At 34.3% G+C, this 16,520-nt stretch overlaps 1 protein-coding gene across 1 annotated transcript in view; it reads left to right on the top strand.

Moving 5' to 3' along the window:
- The window catches only part of GSTCD (glutathione S-transferase C-terminal domain containing), a 61,326-nt gene that overhangs the window by 12,998 nt on the left and 31,808 nt on the right, over window positions 1-16,520 (top strand).

The raw sequence follows: 16,520 nt of genomic DNA, 5'->3' as shown, positions 1-16,520 counted from the left end.
AAATAATTCAAAATTACCTAACTGAATACAATCATGTATTCTTGTCTATGATATAAAAGCTGTAAAAATAAGGTAAAATTTCAAGTTGATTTCGTCTGGTTTGGATCTATGTGTAGTTCACAAGGCTGTGACAAAACTCACATGTGTACCATTAGTAGATTTATATTTTATAGAAAGTGTCCATCCTTCTAACGCTGTTTTCCTCTGGTTTTGTCCTGAGAGAAATGTTTACTGGGATGTTGCACACCCTGCTTTAGTTATAGATTCTTTCCTTTAGCATGGAAGAAAAAAAAAGCCCAGAACAAAACCAAACTTAGATTTGCTTCTGTCTATATTACATCATGCTTCTTCAGACTTATGTGGATGTTTTGGATTTATTTCTTGTGTTAAAATAGCCTTTGTAGTCTGCTGAAATGCTTGGGAGGATTATTTGTCTTGAATTTCTGTGACAAGTTCCAGTATTTTGTCCGAAGTGAATGAACACTTTCCAACGTTCAGGGTTTGGGCTAAAGTTTTAGTTCATGCTTTTGTCAAGATCTCTTCTCTTCTGTTTGAAAGAAAATTGTGAAAAAGATGCATAACATACAAAACCACATAATGAATATATATTTGGAAATTTTTTGTTGTAAGGAGGCTCTTGGACTTGGTTAAACTGTGAAGAAAACTCAGCTTCTGCTGTTTCCTGCCTGTGTTTCCTGCTTGCTTTCTCTTTTCTTCATGTTTCCTGAAATGGTTACTAATGACATTGATCTATGAAATTGATTTTCAGTACAATTTTTGGGAGTTTTTGCTAGCTTAACAAGATGCTGAGAGAGATATTTTGGCTTCCTTCACTCAAGATCACAATAATGCTGATGCCATTTTCTGATTTAGGGAAACTTCAAATGGTTGTCCATTTAGCCTGGAAGCAACAGTCACACAGGACAAAAAGACATTTCCTGATATGAAAATTGATTTTACTTTTCAGTTGGATACATCTGCATGCTTGCCTCTGCTGTTCTAAGTGCTACTGTCCTCTGTTTTGTAATTCTTTTCCTACTGCAGCCTAATCATTGTTATATCAGTTGAATTCTCAATATTTTACTACTAAATCCTACCTGGCATGCTCAGAAAATAGTCACTGGTTCTCTCAGGGTTTTAAACTGGATCTGAGAAATGCAATTCAAGCTTTCAAACAGATTACCCCTATAAGTGGTAAATAAATTTCCTCTTACTAACGTTGATAGACAAAGTAGAGAATGTTTCAGTTAAAAACTCCCTTTGTTTTTTTTATCCACAGTAAATTTAATTTGCCAGCGAATCTTAATTTAATAGCATGCGTGGTATACTTTCTTTGCTCACAGTTTGTGTTATATGTATGTAGAAGTTCTGTTTGTAAGTCTAATTAGACCACCTTGCTGTCACAGCTATTTACTACAGAAAAGAATTACAGATGATTGCAGTTTTAATGTATTATTTAGATTATACATTTAAGATGGTTCAGTTTTTTTGATGAGGATTATTTACTCTTGCAGAACTAAAGATTTTCACATCATGACTTGCATTTCATTTGCTTAGTCATATTTCTGAAGCGGAATGAGATAGAATAGAATAGACTATTTCAGTTTGAAGGGACCTGTCATAATTGTCAAGGCCAACTACCATACCACTTCAGGGCTGACCAAGTTAAATTAGGTTGTTGTTAAGGCATTGCCCAAATGCCTCTTAAACTGGCAGGCCTGAGGCATCACCACCTCTCTAGGAAGCCTCTTTCTTTTTTGACCACCCTCTCAGTAATGAAATGCTTCCTAATGTCCAGTCTATACCTTCCTTGGTGCAGCTTTGAACCACTTCCATGTACAAACCTCTGTTAGTTCTAGTCCTGATGCAATTTATAAAAGGTATGTGATTGACCAAAATGGAATCATGTTTACATTTTAGATATCCTCCAACTTTTTAAATTTCTGCTGTTACTTCCAAAATGTATGGCTTTTACAGTTGTGTGTATTGAGACATGAGTCTATAAGCCTCTGTGAGCATCTGGACTGTATTTGAAAGAATATATCCCGTTGTATAGTATCTTCATGCCTTCTGTAACTGTTGATGTTCTAGGATATTGTAGTCGTTGAGTTGTTTTTACAAACTTTCCCATTTTTAAGGAATCTAACACAAAATATTTCATTTATTTAAAAATGTATTGTAAATGCTGTTTTGTCTCTAGTTGACTGTATAAAACTTGACCAGTACTTTATTTTTCCAAATCTATGTTTAGGTCAGAAATATGTTGTTATTGTTTATTAAATACAGAAGCCAAAATGCCTCAGCACTTTGTTGTTTCTTCCAAATCACGTAGTATGTAAAGACTTACCCCAAGCACACAAATCAAGTCTGTCTGGCTAAATATATATCTTGATATTGAAAAAATAATTTGTGTAAAATCTCAAAAGAATTTCTAAGTTATGTTAGAGGCAAATACTTGTATGCCATTAATATATTTATTGAAATACTTACTTGCAATAAATACTTCAGTTGGCAGTAGACACAATCCAGAAGTCCTAACCAAACTCAGTACTTGGTTGTGTTGAGTTTTCCATAGAAGTAAAGGTACATATTGTTGTCAATATGTACAAACAATAAAAAGAGGGTGGCAGGTCAGAATATGTAAATATAGGTGGTCACAGGAAAGGAGGGAAAGAGAGACAGAGAAAATGAGACAGAAGGAAAATGAGATACATCAGTACAAGGAAATAATTGCAGGATGTATGTAATTATAGAAAGTGTTTTCACTTTTTTCCCTGGCAAGGCAGTGGCTGAAATTTTGGGAAGAGGTGCTTGTTGAAATAATAATGAATGGAAATAGTGTGCTACTGCTGATTAAATGTGAGGTCTGGGAAAGAGGGGATTATATTTAATTAGATTTGTGAGCAATAAAGAAATGCAACATCTTTTCTGTGGTTTCACTGTTCATATTAGGCAGCAGTAGAAAGAGGGTTTTTAATCCTTTTTGGAACTTCAGTCAATTGTGCAGTCTTTGCTTGTGTTCCTGGTCCTAAGTGTATGAAATCATTCATTGTCTTCAGGTTAATTTCCTACCAGCTTCAAAGACTTTGTGGATATTAAGATCAGTTTGACTGGTTATGATTAGGGGTGCTTCCTTTAGGCTCACCCAAAGCACATTAAAGGGAGTGGGAAAGTGTGTCAGTGTGGGGTTGGACAGTGATAATCCTTGTCACTGCTTTATTATTCTGATGATATATGGACTCTTTGGTACTGTCATGTTTTTTCATCAAACATTGTGTTCATTGTGAAACAAAGAAGAAAGATTTTTTCCACAGGAATCTATTTTTTTCTCTAAAACAGCTTTTTATTTACCGATGTGAAATTCAAGAATGAGAAATAACTGACCCTTACTTCTTTTCTCACGAGTTGAAGTACTTGTTAAGCAGAAAGTACTTTATGTTCTTTGTTTGTAGTATCTCGTTCTGAAATTAACCATCTAGACTGACAGTATGCATGTGGTGCTATTTACTTATGAAGGTAGTGGTTAGTTGTGAACAAATTCATGCTATTCTTTCCAAAGAAACTGCTCACAGAATGAATGTAGCAAGTAGGAAACTACATTCTGTCAGCTTGTAGATGATGCTCTCTTCCTCATGAAAATATTTTTTCTTAATGAAGGCATTTAGTAGGTCAGAAAAAGATCTCCTTAGCTGAACTATGACTTACTGTCAGGTGAAACTGGAAAGACCACTGTGCTTGCACAGTAGGAGATAGAGGGGTCAGTTACAAAACGTGTGAAGACTTTGAGGTGAAGGAAGTCTGTTTAAAAAACTGTAGGCAGATAAATAAAGTTAGATCAAAATAAGTGATTGCATTTTACTAATGCAGCTTGCTCTTATCAATCAATGGAACACACGTAGCCCTTTATGGTTTTAAACAAATTCAGTGGTTTATATATAAATACAGTTCCCAGTGAATCATGTCAAGTATATAACATGCTTCAGTATTTTTAGTAAGAAATGGATTCCTAGTATTGAATTGACTGGGACAAGTGTTTTGACTTGTGGAGGTGAAATTTTCTATGTACAAATTTTAAAAAGCCCATATGGAAAATGGAAAGGCCTTACATGTTCTGTGTCCAGCACATAGGAAAGGGTGTTAATCCATTGCAAGGCAATGCATCTTTGCCTAGCTGAAGACAGAATGATTCTGATCAAGTTTGTTTGATTTGTCCTTGCTTTGTGATCAGTAGCAAGTTGATGGTCAAATTAAATTGCTATATAAAGCTGTCACAGAAAGGTTGGCCTGAATGAAATGATACCCTGACTGATGCATGCCCCTTATTTGCATTCCAGTCTCCAGACTTTTGAGAAAGTTGCTAGGTTTTTAGAATGCTTAGCTTTTAAAATGAGACAAAATTTGGAAAGCCCAACATCTACTTTCAGTGAAAAGGCTGTCCCTTAAATCATTGTTGTGAAGAGACTTGTTACCTTGATTTATAAGCCACAGAATAATTAATACTATACTGTAAATATGAGTTGTTGTGTTGTTTTTTTTTTTCTCTTTGGAGGGGGAGGTGGAAGGAAGCAGCATTCAGGAAATAGAGATATATAAGATTGAAAAAGTTGCCTTTCTGTTGTCTTCTTTTTCTAAATAATTTATGTCAGCTGAGAATTTGTTCTTCTAGTGTGCATAACTTATGAATTAAGGCATCAGCTGATTTGTCTACAATTGAGATAAGGTCTCTGGTCTTTCTTTGAAGACTAAATATACAAGTAGTTGTGAGGCTATTTTTAAAATTCATTTACCTGTTTAGTAGGGTGTTGTTTTGTAAAATGACTTCTCAGGTCCCCAAACTCTCCCCAGCTCCTCCTACCCTCCTGCCTTTCCCAATAACTCTTATTTTCTTTTATCTGTTCAGGATCTGAAATACTCATCTAGTAATGCCTCTGCACTGTTTCTTTATATCGGTAACACTCGTTCATACATTTTAAAGCTAGATAGATGGTATGATCATCTGTACCTGTCTCCTATCTGATTCTGGCTATAAACTGAGTTTGTAATTGCTTGAATATTAATGTTAAAAAGATACCTGGTTGAAGGAAGAGTAGCAGGTTCACATTATGACTTTAGTTCTCCAGAATGGAGATTAAACTAGATAAAATTAGATATTAGAGACTTAATCTAGATAAACTAGATGAAGTTAGATATTGTAAAGTGAAAGAATAATTTAGGAAGGATACCAGTTTTTAAAAAGAGCTTCTGTTAAATTTATCAGGTGGACCAACAAGAATAAAACAAAGTTTACACTTATAGTTTAGAAACATCTTCAAAACTGAAGTACCTTTGAATAACACAGGCTGGAACAATAACACAGAACAGTGTTACAGTTCTGTGGAATTAACTGGATTAAACAGTCTTAGTGGTGTACCAGACAACAACCCTGAAGGATCAGTGTTAGCTTCAGCTTCCAGAACTGGTATTAAGTAAAGGATACTTTAATATAGTGTGGCCTCTCAACAGGGAAAGAAGAAAATTTTGAAAATTTTCTAACCCTCGTCATAAGCAAAATTAGTTTTAATTAAAGGAACAGCACTTAATGATGTAATTATCTTCTAACCAATTTAAAAGTTTGTGACTTGGTGTCCATGTTAAAGTTGTTTGTAATTGCTCATAGAACGAACTAACATAATAACTGTGGAATAAATGCTGTATTAGATGCAGTTATATGATAAGAAATTGTTGTCAAAATTGATTCAATATATTCAAGTTGTTTCTAGGATTGTTTTGTGAGGATAGGTCATTGGTATTTTATTTTGTTCTGCTTTTTATGTTTGTATTATCTTTTGAATATTTAGACTTGAGAGGCTTTCTGAGTTGAGAATACATGGTGCTTAAAAATCACAGCTGGTTTAGGGAATCTGATAGTTTATTAACATTTTTGCTAATCAAGAGATGCAAATTACGTGTTTTACTTTAAATGTTAAAAGCAACTGTATTTTTTAAAATTAGATCCAGACAGTCATTTATTCTGTAAAACAAAAAGAGTTAAAAGAAACACTTTAAAGTTCTCTATTTCCCTTTCAAGCCTGTCAGAACTTTTTAAAAGACTTTGAAGATTTTTTTTTAAGAGTTTTTGTAGCCTATTTCAGTATCTCAGGCATCCTGAAGCAGGAACCCATCCTTCTTCTTCAACTGATTTTTCCATATCAGACAGCTCTTTGCCTGCAAGCCACATGGGTAACAATCCAAGGGAATCTTAACTGAAGCTGCTTCTCATTATCTCCTTAAAGTTACAGTTTTGCTGCACTCATTTAAATAAGTTTAAACCACATTTATGCGTGTATTATATTTTGCAGTTCAAGATCTGGAAAAACTTGTGATGGCAGTAGAGTCAGGTTGCCTCATATTCTTGATAAACACTTGAGAGGTAAATAATTTTCAGTAACAAAGAGAAAGGAAAATGCTTATTTTTAAGTATAGATAACGTGGGTGTTTGAGGTGATAAATATAAGACAATGGAAGTTTATTACTTTGATTTCACTCTTCTTTTACATGGCTTGTTGAGGATTCTTGAAAAACTTCAGATTTCATATGTGACTTCTTTGGATCTTTTGACTGTTCAGGAATATAAGATTGTACAGTTGGCCTGAGGACAATTTTGATGGAAGTTTGAATGCAATTACTAATTTTTGGACAAAAAATTCTTTATGTGTAGCTGGAAGTAATAACTTAGACATGCCACCAAACCAGATAACTCATCCATGACAAGGTACACTGTTTCTCCTGCTCTGTGCTCTTCCTCCATTTTTCGTTTGTGATTGTCTCAGTTACCAAGCACAACAAGGGAAGGGAATTAATTATTTTATATTTTTAAGATGCCTATTTGGAGATAGAAGGCAAAGCTGTTATATGAGTAAGTTAAATTAGTATGAATAATGATTTTTAGACACAATGTTTTACTAAAATGAATACTTTTCTTTGAAAATATAGATGGTAGTTTGATCTAAATGACATGCTCACAGCCTCTGAAATATTCAAAATCTGCAAAGGAAAAACAACAGTTGCTAGTGTTATTGAAAATCATACTAGAATAATACCAAGTTCTAACAGCTGCATTTTGATTCAGCTAGGACACATTCTCCTTGGTGTTTGACCTATTCTGTAAAATATTGTTGTGCTGAGGGTGATTGGTGGACTTTCCTAAGACTGATAATCATACTGAAAAATGTCACATTTGTTTTTAGTGCCTTGCTTTGTGGAATAAGTGTTAGCCCTCAGAGAATTTCTGAAGCCTTAATGCTTCATATTGAATATCCCCTACAACAGGAGTTTAGGGTTTGATGAAGTCTAATTCCTAGAGGTATGATTTTACAGTTCACAAGTCCTTGTTAATTGTGAGTTTATTAGGTTTCTGAGAGATTTGTTTTGTAAAATACAGTATATAAAGTTCAATGCATGCTTTTTTTAGTTCTGTTATGGTTTGTGTTTGTTTTCTGAACATAAATAAAGATTAAAATTAAATACTGCACTTGCCAGTTGAAATGTTTTACAGATTTATGATTTTGGTACTGAGGGCAATTCTTAATGATTAGTTTTTGTGAATTCACAGTAGTCTTAGGTCTGACGGTTAAATTGAAGCATGTTCTTGATTAATCCAGAGTGAACTTTTATGAAGTGTCTACACTTGACAGTCATTGACCTAAACTTGACTGTATCTAGATAGAGTTTGAGTGTGATCTGCCTGAGAGAGAAAAAGTAGTTTTATTCGTTAGACTATGAGGGTTTTTTTCTTCGTTTGTCTCTAAAATTCTCAAACACATGGAAAGACATAAGACCCAAAACCACTAACTCATAGATGCCTAGAGATATTTTTTAACAGAATTGTTAAATTAATTTTCCATATCTTAATCAGAAATCTTTAATGAATGTTAAATAGCCTGCTATGTAACTCTGGTCTTTGTTTCATTTGAACTATTTAATCTTTCTTTTCCTCCTGATATCATTGTAGTGGAGTTTACTAGTTTCTTTCTCTCTTTTAAATTTCTATATTCCTTGTTCATGGGATAGCAGAGCACCAAAGTTGTATTATTTATCTCTTAAACCAGAGGTTTAGAGATTAAGTTTGTGCTTAGTACTCCATAGTGTAGAGGTGCAGGTCATTGGAATATTACTACTGAGGAATGAAGGAATGACGATCCATTCTAGCAATTATGGTTTGGAACAATGTCCGGCAAAAATCCAGGACAGATGATTAATGTGATTCAGAATGACATTTTCTGCTGAACCTGGCTCAAAATCAGTGTATTTCGAGGGAAGAGGAATTATATAGAAATTTATCTCCTTTAATAGTCAATAAGGTGTACTCAGGAGTGATGCTGTGATACAAAGTGTCACTTCATAGGGAAGACAGTGATGACACATTTCTTTCTCCTTTTTGTGCCTATTGCAGGCCCTCAGAAGGTCCTCATGGCAGCTGAATAACTAGTTGTCAAAAAATTTACCCGTTTCAGCGAAATATAAACAGTTAATTAGATGGAGGAATTCTGTGGATTTTGTTAATGTTCTCTTGCTTGCCTGTGGTGTGGTCAAAATTGACTTTGTCTGCCACTGTGAGGAAGAGCTAAATGCCTGTTCCAGGAGTTTTGCTCTTTGCACTAGCAGATGTAAACTTTCCAACTAAGTGTATCAGGTGTTCAAACTTCCAACCTATTTATTTTTGTACCTCATCCAGTTTTAATTCTGTATGCACCTAATCTTTTATCATGCTTTTGTAATGATGTCCTTGTTTTGAAATATAAATTCCTTTAACAACTTTTGGATACCATCTAAAAAATTGTAAGGATGTGTAAAGAAATCCTGTCCTGTTTCCACATGCAGAAGTGAAAGAGATTGCTTTTACCTCTATTTGGGCAATATTTCACTTTTTGAAAGATGTATTAACTTTCTAAATATTTTAATTAAATGTTGTAGTAATTAATTCCATATGTATTATCATACTTCTATTAATTAGAAAGATTTAGGAGGAGAAGGAGTTAACACCCATGTGTCTCCAAATATTCTGAATATGCTATTTGATAAAAAGTCAAATTGTTGATGACATTAGTCTTCATAATTTTTTCCCAGAATATACTAATGTCTTAGTATTTCCAGTTGCTATATGATTTAAATTGATCTTCTGTAGCGAAAGAGGTACTTAATCTGCTTCAATATTCTGGTATTTCTGGCCGTAAAATGTCTTCTCTGCTTACTTGAAGGTTGTTCTTTAAGTTTTCTCATTAGATTTAAATCCCAGCTACATCGATGATTGGTTGTACAGCTTGTGTCCTTTAGGTCTTTTGTGTGTTGTCCATTTGCCTCTTGCCAGGATATGGGGATTCATAATTCACATAGTTATGTAGCATAATGAACTCAAAGACTTAAAGTTAGGGATTGTTTTTACTTTTCTTTGCAGTATTTTTATAGGTCACTTACATCGTTGTTTTGTACCCACTGTAATTGAGAGATGGCTGAGTTTTAAATTTGTCAGCTCAACTGTTAAGTGAGCAGGACTGTTGTGTTTCTGCTACAAAGTCGAAGCAGTCCTTTCAAACAGAGGCATCAAGAGACCTTCAATAGCTCTGCAACAGCATTTTGACTTTTTTACTTTCTTCAAAGTGTAATGTTGAGCTGTGCAATCTATCTTTCAAGAGCAGAATGAGAATTTTTTCTTAGCTCTTTCACCACTGAACTCGTGTGTGACTTCTGAAGGTTAAAATCTTCACAGGCCACAGGAGGGCAGCAGAATGTCTTTGGATGTGGAGCGGTACTTGGATGGATGGAGCTGTGCTCTGCGACTAAGGGGTCACCCAAGAGAAAGGTGCTTTTTAAATGGCAATTCTCAGCTCAGTAACCTCTAATCCCAAACTTTGGGATGACCTTTTGGAAAAAGTGATTTACAGCATTTTTTTTAACTCTTCAAATTAGAGTTGATGATTTAACAGTTGATGTATTAAATTGTTAGAATACACCTAAAAGCAAAAATTGCAGAGTCTGTTGTGCTAGGTGCTATGTAAACACCTTCTACCTTGGATGTTTTCAAGTCTAAGAAAAGATGTAACAGCTGAGCAGAAAGTGAGGGAGGGAGAAAGTTGATCAGCTCAACTTCTGCTGGAGTTTTATATTCTTTGGGATAAAGGAATAATACCGAGAAGATATTTGTAAGAAAATGAGGAGCTTAATGGAAATTTCCAGCAATTTTTTCCTGGCTTACAAGTAACAACATGAGAAGATTTATGCAAGGGATTAAATTTTTTTTTTTTTTTTAGTTGATCAATAAAGCCCACCGTAGTTCAAGGGCCAATGTTTGGTTAATTAAAAAACATGGTAGCTTTGAAGGTTGGGTTATGGCTGGAATTCATTGGAAAGGGAAATAATTTATTTAATATGTTAGAAGAAAAAATAGACAAATGAAAGGATGTAAAGCAACTAACTAGTAATTTACTAATTTTTTGTTGTGTAGCAACACAGTGAGCCCATAAGAATATGTGACCCTCTTCATTAGGAAGTGAGAAAAGTAGTCAGAATGCGAAGAGCTGTCTAGCCTAAACAAGCGTCTGAAAATGAATGCCAGAAACAAGTCACAAAAGATTCTCTCTCTTAATTGAACCTCTTATGACTTCTCTTCCTGATGTAATCTTGCTTTCAAAAATATAGTCACTGGGAAATTACACAGAAGTTAAGATCAGAAGATTAGCTAAATGTAAGAAGGAAGGTATAATTTCTGTACTTGAGCACAGAAAAGACTGCAGCCTAAAAAACAAATGAAACTGAGCCTGAATGCGTCTCTTTCTCCTCTTCCTCAGTAACAAAATGCTGCAAACCCTTCAAATAAATTTATATAATGTTCTCACTTAAGTTTATTGACACGCATATTTTGTTGTGGAAATAAGTTCTTTAAAAGCATTATTTCTTACTTATTTGTGAGGGAAGTAGAAGAGAACTTGCTGGAAGTAGAAATGCTTCATAGATGATTTAATTTTTTTTTTTATAATGGTCTTTGGAGAACCCGTTAGATTATTTGTAGATTATTTGTGAAAAAATAATCCAAGCTGTATTCTATATTCAAAGTTTCTTGTTTTACTTGATTATTGAAACTCTATTCATCTCTCTTACTTAGTATTTAATATCCTTAAGAAGTTATTGCTCAGGCTACTGGTTGTTTCCAGAGTTTGTGATTAGCCAGATTTTTGTGCAGAGTTGAGGTACAGAATTTGTTTCCAATCCGTAAATCACTCGTGACAAAATACGAGTTAGGGAGGAATTTTTCTGTGTCTTGAAGTTACTTATGGCTTCCATCTGCATTTCCACTGTTTTTAGATATCCATGTTAAGAACCATGAATGCATTACTTGATTTGGATACAATTTTACATTGGGTAAGGTTAGGAGTTTTACTTTGGCTCTTCCTTACAGTGAGTTTTTATACACAGTCATTCATCTAATCAGCAGTTTCAAGGAAGACAGCACCACTGTGTTTAGGAAAAAAAACTTAGTAGTGTTAAAAAAATAAGGTAAAATTACTTTGTTAAGAATGATTTGTAATCTGTTCTGAATAGCTTGATAGTTTCAAAGCTTTTAATTACACAAAGGAAAGGCCAGATTACTGTACATTTAGTGTTTTAATGAAGGTGGAATTCATTATTTTGTGCTTGAAATGCATCCTCTCCAGATGGTCTGGAAATGCTTCTAAAAAGTTAATTTTTGGTGAATGTCTCATGTCAAATTTCTGGCATCCTACCATAGCAATATCAAAAGGAATTCACATCCTTTAAAAGCTTTCAAAGTATTGAAGAGCAAAGGCAAGTAGGAAATTCATCTGTTCATAGAATTATTTTGTAAGTGTAGAAGAACTGGAGAATAATCTCAGAATTAAAATCAGTTAAACCTAATCTGAAGTAATAAAATTTGTCCCCTCTTAGTTTGGAACATTGATCTAAAAATCAAGATACAATGGAGAGAGATATGATGCTTTTATTTTATTTTATTTCAGTATGTGCTTTAAAACTTTTGCAAGTCTATCACAGAGATGTTGGTCTTTGTGTGGATGTTTAAATGGCTTAGGTAAGTATTGCGAGCAGACCAGTTGAGGTATTATTCTTGTAGTCACTCCATCAACACACCCTACCTGGAACTTTCTAATGTGTCTAATTGGTGAAGTGCTCTTAAGTCTGCTTAAATGCTTTTGAATATCCCATCTGCAGATCTTTTGTGTGTTCTTGCATTTTTAGAGAGAAGACATAAGAAAAAAAAGAACATCCCCACACCCCAAAGAGTAAGATACTTCTTACCAGTATAAACTGTTCTGGGTGCTTCCCTGAAGCTCAAGTGGACAAAGTTCTTATCTTGGCTCTTGGTTGCATTGCATGTCTTCTGCAGAATTTCATTTGTTAGGAACTAGAGTATACTGAACAAAAGTAAAAATGCACTCTTAAACCTCTCTCTGTTTTATACAAACACTCCTTGCTGTCCTAAACTTGATATTTTTAAGGCTGCACTGAACGTCAGATCAGGTTGTAAATGGTTCTAGGCTGGATGTGTGATGTTCAGGACTGCATTTGGAAACTGGCTTTCTTTCCCTATCCTTCCTCACTTAAGACATGGGGAAATATTGGTATGCGTGACAGACTTTCATGAGCTGGCATTTCATGCTGAATCCTGGATGGTACGTGTGTTTCAGTACAAGTTCAGCGGAATTTAATTCACTGGTGTCTTTAGGAAAGAAGACAGTGCTGTTACTTGTGCCATATTTACTAACTTTGTGAAAGAAATAAGTCAATTTGTAGATATAATACCTATGAATACCTCATATTTCTATTGTGTCTTACAGTAATAATGGGTATATTTTGCTTGAAATTTTATTTGTTTATCTAATTCTGATGTTTCTGTATCATCAACAGAAACTACTTGTATGTTTCAATAATGTAACTAGGGATTTGGTGTTTGTAGCTCATTTCCCCCTCATGCAGGGCAAAGGATGTAATTAAATCTTTGTTTAGAAGTAGTAACATGAAAAATCAACCAGGGTATCAAATATATATATAGGTAAGTTTGAGAAACCAGACTTGCTGCATAAGGTAAATTTTTTGGACTTAAATGACAAATTTGACATTAATATGGATAAATTTCTAATGTTTTTAATATTTTAAGCTGATGATTTGGGCTTTTTTTAACTTTAATTCTTTAGACCTTCTCAACTATTACAGACAGGATTACTAGTTTTACTTTTAACAAGCTTCATGTTACTGTTACAAAACTGTTTGAGTTTTCTTATCATAGTAGTTGTCTATTGGTCTTCAGAGTTCTAAGGCCGGGGCTTCCCTGTTGTTTGTATTCTTTCAGCACTTCAATTTAACAACATAAGCAATGGCCTTACTGCCAGATCTCTTTGCAGTACAAGTCTAATCTGAATTAGACATTGGCATGCTACTGTATCTGCAACAAATTAGCACACAGTTTGGAACTTGTGCTTAGATACTGCTGTGCTAGTCGTGAAAGGACACCTGAAACCTGACTTGGCTTGAAAACAGTGCTGTAGAGAGAATGTTGGCTAAGTTAAAGCTGTTTCAGCACAAGGTTAATGTAAAAAAAAAAAAAAAAAGAGGGGTGGAGAGGTGTGGCATTAGAACTGTTATTTGAGTCCCCGGGGGGATATTGAATCAATGCTTTGCCATATGAGGAACCTTCAATTTTGGTCCAGTAGCAGTAGCACACAAGCATGATTTAGTAACTTGTTTAGCTTCCACCTGATCTTGAATCCTTCCTTTTGCTTAATGCTGTGTGTACCTGTATTAAGAATCCTTGTCCCAGAAGAACTTGTTTCCAGGAGAATCTGTCCCTTGTTCTTCCTAGGGTTGTCTTATTCCGCCACTTGGTTAATTTCCAAAGTAATTTCCTGAGGAAGAAAAGATAAGGATATAAAATGTAACAGAGAGTTATGGGTATCTTGGTTCTAATACGAACTTCACTTCTCGTATTGAACATCAGAAAGGTTGTATGACAAGTCTGTCCATTACACCATTTCATTACTATCAAATTTGTTTCCCACAAACTCTATGAAAACATTTTCAGCCCAAGTCTGGACTAATGTAAAACCAATGTACTGTTTTGTTTCTTTTGAGAATAATTCAGTACTATGACCGATATTGAAATAATTTCATTGAGAAGACTGCATCTTTGATCAGTAAATTTACTGTAAATCAGTAAATAAGGAAACCCAAGGTCGTACTAAGGGATTTTATTTTTTGGTTTTGTTTTTTCTTTTGAACCAAATTGTAGGTATTATGACATCAAGTCTTAGTTCTGTCTTTATCCAGGTAGTTGCAATTTTTTGCAAGCCAATTACCTGGATATGTCTGTACATATTCAATTAATATAATCACAGGACTGTATATTTTTAACATTTCTTATTACTGACTTCTGTTTTTCAGAAAATCCTGATTGTATTTGACCTAGTAATATTTAGTGGTTTTTAGTAGAAGAAGGAGGAAGAGGTTGCAGAACAGAAGGAGGTGGATTAATATATGTTTAGTCTTTTAGCATACGTTGACACTAAAAATAAAGTAAAAAACACCACAAGAAAGCACACGTAATGCTCATCTCAATCTCTTTTCCTGTTTGCTTTTTATAATCAAATTGTTGTATGTTTTTCCCCCCCTTGTATTTCAGCCTCTGAAATACTTTAATTGTCTGTACCTTTAAAATCTGTGCTGATGAGTGCGTTGTTGCAGTGTGATTGTTCCTTGGTTGTTCTTTTCCAACATAGCTCTTTTTCACAAGTTTCTTCCAGAAGTGGAACACTTTTAGTTGTATCCTTTTAATCGTAGGTGTTTATGTTGCTGCTGTTACGGTGCTATGTAGTTTACAGCTTCTCAGATGTTAAAATTCAGAGCTGACTTGTGACATGGGACTGTAGTAATACCCACATAACAGCAGAGGCACTGGGCTTAGCTGATGTGCCCTGAGAAGGTCCACAGGAGAAATGAGAAATAACTGAAACCCGGCTTCCGTGTTAGCATACAAGCCAATTACCCATCTTTTTCTCCTCAAACAAAACTGAAAGTTTAGATATGATGTGTAATAATGTAAGAATGAACACATTTTAATCATGCTGGACTCTGAATATTGTAGCTGGGCTGAAATGTGGGATTTAACTGGTTTTAGAATAATTTTTCCTCTCCCAATTTTTCATCTTTAAAGTTTCAGGGAAAGAGGAAAATCCAGGGAGACATGGGCAGCCCAAATAAATTCGGTAAATAGCTTAATCTGAAATGTGCAACTGTGTAATATTGGAATTTATAGATCTATCTTTATAATAACACACATATAAGAATTTATGCCTTGCTTTTTGAAGACTGTGGAGTCCTGATAATAATTTTAATGGTTTCCAAAACAATGAGTTGGGATTTCCAGGCCTAATTTACCTGTAATCCAGAAACCTGTTACTGACCTGGGTGGTGTCATATTAAGCAAGTAGCAAGAATGTATTTTTAGTCTAAAAGTATATTGTAGGATATTTATGACATCTTTTAAAATAATTATATTTATGGATTATTATATATGGATATGTTTCATTCTTCTTATAATGGAAAGATGAAGCTATAAGCAAGTATTGCGAAAAGTCTTGTAACTAGGAGGTTTAGAGTAATTTTTTTATGTTACTTTTAGAATGAAGGGCTAAGAAAGACTATTTACTCTTGAACATCTTCTGAGTTTATTCTTGTAGGTGATTTGGCCCTTTACTTTAACCATAAAGTAACTGTATAGCTCTTCTATGTGGGCTAATCCTGAATATTCAGGAATATGAAAGCCAACATAAATGGATATATAGCCATCTTTCAAAATTGTTAGTGTCCCTATGTTCTCTAAATTATTTTTTGAGCTGAGTCTATTGCTGTACAATTTTTTTGAAGCATTGCCGTTATTTCTTCAGTATACTCTTATCATTTTTGAAAGACTGGAAATGATTTCTTAATTAAAATAATCTGTTTCTATAAAAACAAACTCCCAAAAAACCCATCTGAGCTGAGACAGAATGCTTCTTAATCCTCTGTTCTATGCTATTCAGAAACATCTGCCAAATGGATTACTTTCCATCTTATCTGCAGCACGTACTTGACATTCCTCTGCTTGTGCTTGTTACAGGATGCTCTGGCCCAGTTGTGATCTCACTTGATGTATATTGGCTTTACAAGCTCTGTAACTTATTTGTATGATGTTAGGTAGGACGTGGTGCAGAAAATAAATCATTCCTTCAATCAAGCTGTCTTGACATTTTGGATCTTAATTGTTTTGTAAACAAAGGTTGGATCGTTCCTTCTGTGCTTGTGCCCCCCATTTTCTTCTTGTTTGTGGTTAATACATGCATTTTACATCTCTGTATATTTTTAACTGTGGCATGAAGATTACAGTCACAGTTGATTTTCACTTATAGGGAGCAAGTAAAACATATGGCAAAGATTATCAGTGTCGAGCTCCTATTTGACCCATAAATCAAAAATTTTAT

Source organism: Chiroxiphia lanceolata, chromosome 4 (assembly GCF_009829145.1).
Source record: "Chiroxiphia lanceolata isolate bChiLan1 chromosome 4, bChiLan1.pri, whole genome shotgun sequence".
Classification (NCBI taxonomy): Eukaryota; Metazoa; Chordata; class Aves; order Passeriformes; family Pipridae; genus Chiroxiphia; species Chiroxiphia lanceolata.
The sequence above is the reverse complement of the archived record's forward strand: the minus strand, read 5'-3'. Positions and strand labels throughout refer to the sequence as shown.